This window comes from Pipra filicauda, unplaced genomic scaffold (assembly GCF_003945595.2).
Source record: "Pipra filicauda isolate LSUMZ 115617 unplaced genomic scaffold, ASM394559v2 scaffold104_size2351352_pilon, whole genome shotgun sequence".
Lineage (NCBI taxonomy): Eukaryota > Metazoa > Chordata > Aves > Passeriformes > Pipridae > Pipra > Pipra filicauda.
In genome coordinates this window covers 1,421,354-1,428,942 of record NW_024103485.1, presented here as the reverse complement: position 1 = coordinate 1,428,942, position 7,589 = coordinate 1,421,354, and the positions used below count along the sequence as shown (strand labels likewise).

Genomic DNA, 7,589 nt, shown 5'->3' with positions numbered 1-7,589 from the left:
GCACACCCACGTCTTAATTTACTATGTTCATTAGGTTTAGCTCTATAGGCACATCCTTGTCTCAGAGTCAGCAGTAGTCTCCAATTTACCTTTTAAACTAGTAAAATTGGACAGAAAAATGGTACCAACAAATGAAATGACTTCTATAGATTTACTTCTTGGGCCAATATTGGAATGGGGAATAACACCAAATTCTCCTGATCCCTGGTCTAGTGTCCTTATCACAGAACCAACTTTATTTTAAATCAAAGTTGTTGAAAAACAGAGCAGCACTGAGTCTAAAATGTGTGTGTCTCATTCCGTGCAAAATCACAGTCAGATTTTGGGCTTTGCACAGCAATCATATAGCATCATACAGATGCTTCTGTGCCACAAATGTGTCACAAATTATAATTGTGACAAGTGGGAAATGTTGATCTCTCACCTGAGTCTTAAGGAACCAAACTGAACCGAGTACAGAAGCCTAAGGGCTACAGTCTGCATCAAAGATATCATCCTAATTAGTGGAGTAAAAATGATTTAGATCACACCACAGAAGTACTCAAAAATCAACACTGCCCTGAATGTAAAAATGAGACTGAAACCAATAGTTTGCCTGAACTTTGTTCGCAAATTCAAATTGCCAACGGCAGCAATGCCAGCTCTCACTGTTTTCTTTGGGACTGTTGTGATATTTGTTGTTCTTCTTAAAGTCCCAGCACCTGTGGTCAAGGGATTAGGTGTTGATCTCTGCTTCCTTCTAAAATAAAAGTAACTTTTTCAAGTTTGAGGAAATGCTTCTAAATCTTGGCTGTACATGGCAGGCTACAGACTAGTTCGTCCTGAGCTCCAGATAAACCAGACACAAAGCAGTTCTGAAGCAAAAAGCACACAGAAAGAGTGCTGTGTTACTAATTCCTGTGGAGGTCCATGAGCTCGAGCTGTCCACTATTTTGATTTTTGGAAAGCTACTTTCTTGTGTTCTACTGGTGTAAAGAATAGCCAGAGCAAATTCATGTTTACCTGTTCAGAAAAAAAGATAGAGAAAGTGAAGGAAAAAACCTCAACCCCACGTTTTCCTCAATATTTTTTTTACAATATCATGATTTTCTTACCAGGTGAGATGCATGTGGGATGCAGGATGTCTCTGTAGCCAAAGAGGTTGTGAAAGCACATTTGGTAGTGCATAAGCCTTCCAGTGCTGTCCTTTCCATGTCCTGGTCCAAGAGGGCTGTGCAGGATACGGTTCCATTTTTGGTCTTGCAATTCCAATCCACTCTCACCTTTAGTGGGACTACAACACAGTCACTTCTCTAAACCTAAGGAATTTTTGTGAAGAGAAAGAAAAAGATTTTAGCTATAATTTGACAGGCACTCTGAGCAGGTGCTGAACAGTCACATAAGCAATATGGATAAGAGACAAGAAACATTCTAAACATTCTAAAAATTTTTCTTTGTGAGCCATCACATGTACAAAATTTGCTGGTTTTGTTGATTTTGCAAGGGCTGCCTAGTAAAAGAGAACCTTACAGAAACCAAAGACTGAAGATGACTAGTGGAAAGAAGAACAGTGTCTTCATACATTTTCTCTTTTGCATGGTGTTTTCCTGCAAGGACCCATCTGAATCAGAACAGCTTTATTTGTTATGCTTCTAGAGTGAAGTAATGTGAATTCTCCTGTTCAGTGTGTGTGAACAGGGCTTTCCCTTACCCATGAAACACTTTTTTCTGTTGTTGGTTGAATACTTCTTTAAAACAAAATATCTAAAATATGAGAAACAGAAGTCCAGGATACAAATTCTAAATATTTGTCTGATTTTACTACCTGTGACTTTCATTTACTCTCACAAAATCCATGTGACATCAGTGAAATGGGGCTGGGTTTCCATCTCTGTGAGCAGTTCAGCATCAATTCCTGCATGAATTGATAAGGTGTTAAATGTGATCCACTCTGCAAAGCTGATCTCCAAGTTATTCGTGTTCAAGGGACTATTATCAGGGCAGTCCTAGCTCCCAAAGTTCAAATTCCAAATTTCCCAGTGTTGGGAAGAACCATAATATTTACCATTACCTTTAAATTTCCAATTTTCATATACATCTGCACCCTGGCACATACCTAAATATTCCAAGTACTTTATGCTTCCGATAGCTACCTGTTCCAAGTGAAATAAAGCAGGCAAAGTACACAGTAGATTACAGAGTAGATTTTTACCTGCTGCTCTGAGGCCAGATGTGAATATAACCAACATCAGGGAAACACATTTCTAATTTTTCTGAGCTACAAGACTAGAAATTAAACGAGAATTTCCATTCAGAGAGGCAGGCTTCCTTTTAGGACATGAAGGGAAGACACATGAGGGAAGAAAAGCATATTTAGATATTTCTGCCATGATAATACCATGTCTTTTAGTTTTTAAAAGGAATAGAAAACTATCTGTCTTGAATTCTCAGCAAGTTGGGCTCACAAATATTACTGAAGTGTAATAGCTCCCCCTGCCAGGTTTAGATTACAAGCTACATTTCACATATGTGTACACACATACACACACTCTCCAGAAATAAATTAACACCTATGTTAGCATTTGCTGTGCTTTAGTCTTCAATAATTATTAGATCAAAAGAAAAAATAATACATGTGCTTGATACATAATGTGCATTAAAGTACTTTTATAAAACTTGCAAAGTAGATGCTAATTGCATTCAGTGTGGGCAGGAGAAATGTAAAATTATTACAAGTGGTAAGGTAGAAATAAACTAAGTTACAAAATTTTAATTTTGCTTTAATTTACTGTTAACTTTTCATTCCCCCGTCAAATGAACCTATTTTTTTATCTTAGACACTCATTTTCATGAATGATAATTGTGGTCTAAAACAGTTGTCTGCTGGCAAGCTAGAACCAAACTCTTTTTGTGTTGCACCGTGTTCAGCCCATTTTTGGTTTCAGTGAAGATGATGACAGAAGTCCAGAGCTAACAGCCTTAACCTTCAGAAACCTACACATGAGACTAATGCCAAGAAATTCTACAGGATGATTTTGAAAGTCAAGCCATTCAACTAAAATTCAACAATTTGAATTCAGGTAGAATTCAAACCAGTCATGAAGCCCCCAGTCTTAAAAACAGTTGACAACTCTATAAACATGCAAAATTATCCTGGAGTTAGAAACTTTTGAAGACCAAATCTGTTTCTCCAAAACCATTCATTAATGCAAAATTACAAGGAACAAATTATACCACACTGTTGCACTAACACTGCAGTTCTTATTTTTCTGGGAAGTCTACCAACTTTGCTTCACTTTTACAAGAATCTTGGAAGAAAGGTAAGTAAAACCCACACATTTTATAGGTAATTGAATTAAGAAAAGCTATTCATGTGAAAGTATAGGATAATCTGGCATATTTTATGTTATGTCTCTGAGAAACAGTAAGACTCCAGCAGCATAATTTGAAGCACATGAAAGAAATTATTTGGAGTAAGCTTTATGTGGATTTAAATAGTGGTAATTTCAAGTAACACAGCCTATATGGGACACGGTGGTATACAGTAAAAAAGACACTAGATGAAACTCAAGAACATGGGATATTTTCCCAATTCTAGAACATGCATACCGGACAATTTTACATGTCTCTGGTTAGGTTTCATCTACAGAAGAGATATAATGCTAATGACTAGGCTGAAGTCTTGAAAATCTGAGTGTGAAAGCATGTCATCATAATAATATGTCCTCATTTAAGGAAAAAAAGTAATTTTACCGTCCTCTGCTTCCTCTTCCATCTCATTCCTGCCCTGGTTTATGCATTAATTTAGACCCAGAAAAATGTTTCATAATCTTGCAGTTAATTTGCAATGAGTGAGTCAGGCATCCTTCACCTTTAATGTAAATTACCAGTGTATGCGATGAATGAATTTTTTATTGCTGGCTGTTTACGCTACATTCAGTTCAAAATGTTGAGAAACTATAAATTAGGTCCTATGGAAATCATGGGATTGTTTAGGAAAACATGGTTATAATGTAATAAAAAAAGGTTATTCAGCTTTTGCTTTTTCAGCTGTTACTAAGTCACTTATTTGAGATCACTCATTTTCATGATCTGGACAAGAGATAAGGTTTTCCAATGAGTTCATCAAATCCTTAAATTCAGTGTCATATTCTGAAAGGAGTTGGACCCTGTGGTAAGGATGAAAGGGGAGAGTGTGACACAGCAGCTGTGCTGTTGTGTAGCTGTGGGAATTGAAAAGGTCCTTCCTGAAAAAAAAATTTCTCCAGGAAACACCAGTTATGATTTTAAGAGGGGAGGCACTGGAAGAGCCAAGTAAAGCTGGTGGTAGAGTCTCTTTATACCTCTGTAAAACATGTTAGAGCAGTAAGGGTTTATATGGAACTAAAAGACCACTTTGATCTCCCTGTAGTGATGGAGCTGACAACAGAAGTGAACAGCTGCAGAGAGTCTATCTGTCATGATTTTAGATGCTGAGCTTTAAGAATACACAAGAGTAGATAAAATTGAGATGAAGATAAATGCGCTTATTTCCTCATGGTTATTCCATTTCACTGTCATTAGAACGGGAATTCTCAGGCACAAACAGCACTATATTCAGAAAAAGTTATTCCACAGGCACCAGTTTTTCAAGGCTGTCCATTGCTAAGCAGGGAAGACTTTAATTCTTTTTTTTTTGCCCATTCCTTTCATTTTACTGCATTGGTATTAAACCACTGAACACTTGTTCTGAGGCTGTGATCAGCTCCAAGCTCATATCTTGTGCTGTTGACAACTGTAGTAGTAGGAGTATGGATCTCAGAAAAAGCTGCAGTAAATTGAAGCTAAGAAATTTTGGCAGCTTGAAGTCTTGTGTCCTTTGTAAGTGAAATGTTTTTTTTGATGCCTGTTTGTATAAAAATCAAAGGCAAGGCTTCTGTTTGACACTGATCTACAAATAGGGATATATTTTGTCCATTTGATGAGAAATTTGAGAAGTGAATACTTGGTTTGAGTGACACCAAACATATAAAGGAACTTGACAAAATAAAATTCCAAACTCCCTAGATCATTAGTCAGTTTTGAACACCTAACCTTTCCCTTCCAGGGGCTGGTTTCAGGAATCTATGTGGTAGGGGGGGAAACTCCATAAAAATGAAGGGAAATCACAAAATTAGGCAGGCATCAGAGAACCTTGTCTATTAGATATTTTCTCTTTCATAAAAATATTAAAAGAACAATACATGTTGATTTTTGTGAGAGAACAAGAAGCCAAGAATAGAGAAAACCATCTAAGCTTTGATGAGAGGTGGACAAAATGCATAAAAATTTCCGTATTATAGTGGTCTGCTTTCATCATGAAAAGACTTCAAGTCTCTTCTGTATGGTTAAGGTACATAGGTGTTAAAATATAGAAAGGTGAAATGGTCAAGAGGTGAACAGGAAGAATAAATACACAGGTAAAGGACAAAGTGCTGCTGTCCACATCTAGAATAGACTGCAGTATAGTTTGATTTGAGTTTATATCTGTTACTAAGCACAGAAAATTTTGTAAATGCATAATTAGCATGTCCATTTGACAGCCTACATGATCTGCCAGTACATCTGAGGAAAAAGATCAAAGCAAAGAATTCACAGACTTGTGCATGCAACTGTGAAGTTATTGTATGACGTTTTTCAGTTTAACTACAAATTCTACTTGTATGTCAAAGTGTCGTTTACATTTTTACAGAAGTTCTTCTAAATTAACTTTCATTATTTATTAATTTAATCTGATGATGTCTTATAATTAGAACTGCTTAGAGATTGACTACAGTATGGCACTTCCCTATAATTAGAACTGCATTGTTCATGATTGTAGAAGTTTTTAATATACTCACTTATACCCCTGGTTGCTTGAGGAATGAAAAGGGTGAAAAGAGCTAAAGACACTGAAAATATGATCACATGTAAATACACATAACCAGAATTTCCCCCCCCCTAAAATCTGAAAGGAATGACAAGTTCCAGTTGAGAGAAAGAAGAAAGAAGAGAGAAGGGATAAGGGCAGAGGAATAACAGAAAAGGATAATGATCTCCAAGTTGAGAAATGGCATCTGAACTTAGGTAATGTGTTAAGTTCCACGTAAACAAACATATGGACAAATGCATTTTCATGCATAAATGTTTGCATTTGTGTTCTACACTATGTTACTCTTTGTTTGCTGGCTTCTTACTCGTCAAAAAGCCTCTGTCTCATTAAAAAATGATAACTAATAAGCACAGCAACTTATTTACGTGCAAATATTAATCTGTATCTTCAACCACTCTTCCTTTTTTTTTTTTTTTAAATAACTCTTGGTCATATCTCATTTTTAAAGGATATTTATACTGCTACTTTTCCTTTGACTTAGGATTTGAACACAAAGTTTCACAAGTTTCTATTGGCTTGTTTTTGGTTGTTACAATAGGCATTAAAAACATGTTACTTTAAAATTCTAATATGAAAACAAGGCAGTTATGTTTGCTACTATCTAGGAGTTTTCCCATAATTATCACAAGTTATAAATCATTAATACATATTAACTGGATTAGGTACAAAGATGGTCAGATTGTAAGCTCTGCAAAACAAGCTGTGCATCAGAACATCATGATGTGTTTATGAACACTGTGACTTTACACCCCTAAAAGGTAATAATGGTTACAAATGTAGGCCAAGAATAGTTTATTTTAAGTGATTTAGATGGTAAAAAGCTACTCTGACATGGAAAGAAACAGTAGTAAAGTGAATGGTAGCTCAGAACTCGTTAAATTATACATACAGGTTCCTTGGAGGACTGGTTATATAACTGTGCATTTCAATATAGGAATAATGACAAATGATCATTGCATACCATAACAATCACTGCTTTTTATTTATAGCAGTATGAATTACCTCCATTTTATTTTGGAACAACAAAGCTGGTCACTGACTTTCCCCAACAGCTCTTCAGCCAAAGAGTGTCAGATGACTTCCTTGCCTTTTAAAAGGAAGAGAAATCACAGAGTAAAGGCATTGTCAAACTATAGCTTTAACTTGATTCCCTTTATTTCATATCTGACATAATGCATTGTGCATTTGAGTATTTAATGAGCCCAGCTAAGACAAAAGAAAGATGTTCTGTTCTCACTGACCTCCCTGGCTATGGCAGATCCCTGAGGTGCAAGGCAGGGGGGCAGGGAGAGCAACCGAAGTTTATCAAGAAAGCAAACATGCTGGAATGGCAAAGCAGCAAAACCTTTCACTTTCCAGATGGAGCATTGTTAATATTCTGGATTTGTGGCACTGCGTTATTTTGAAACAAATAAAATCGAGTAATAAAAAATGAAGTTCATTTGCCATATGGTTGTTTATTTCTCTGTGCTACAGCTCAGAGATAAGTAATGTATAGTTTCTCAATATGGCACATCCACACACTCTCCCCAGGTGCAGACAATATAGCACACCTAGATTAACACAAGCCAAACTCCTTTTGATTGCATTGAACATGTGGCACCGTGGTTTAAGAGATTTTCTCCTTCAGTTGAAGTAAAAGATACATTTGACAGCCAGGAGAGGGAAAAAACTGCATTTAGGACTGAAAGGAAGAGTAAAGGGAGAAGGAGCAGGTGGA

General features: G+C 36.4%; 1 long non-coding RNA gene across 1 annotated transcript; it reads right to left on the bottom strand.

The window, feature by feature from the left end:
- Nucleotides 1-892: 892 nt before the first annotated feature.
- On the bottom strand, nt 893-6,958 carry LOC120322862. The gene is made up of 3 exons (XR_005562800.1): nt 6,872-6,958; nt 1,095-1,298; nt 893-1,002 (listed from the first exon to the last, which is right to left on the bottom strand). It is a non-coding gene; the product is annotated as an uncharacterized LOC120322862 (long non-coding RNA).
- Nucleotides 6,959-7,589: the final 631 nt, after the last annotated feature.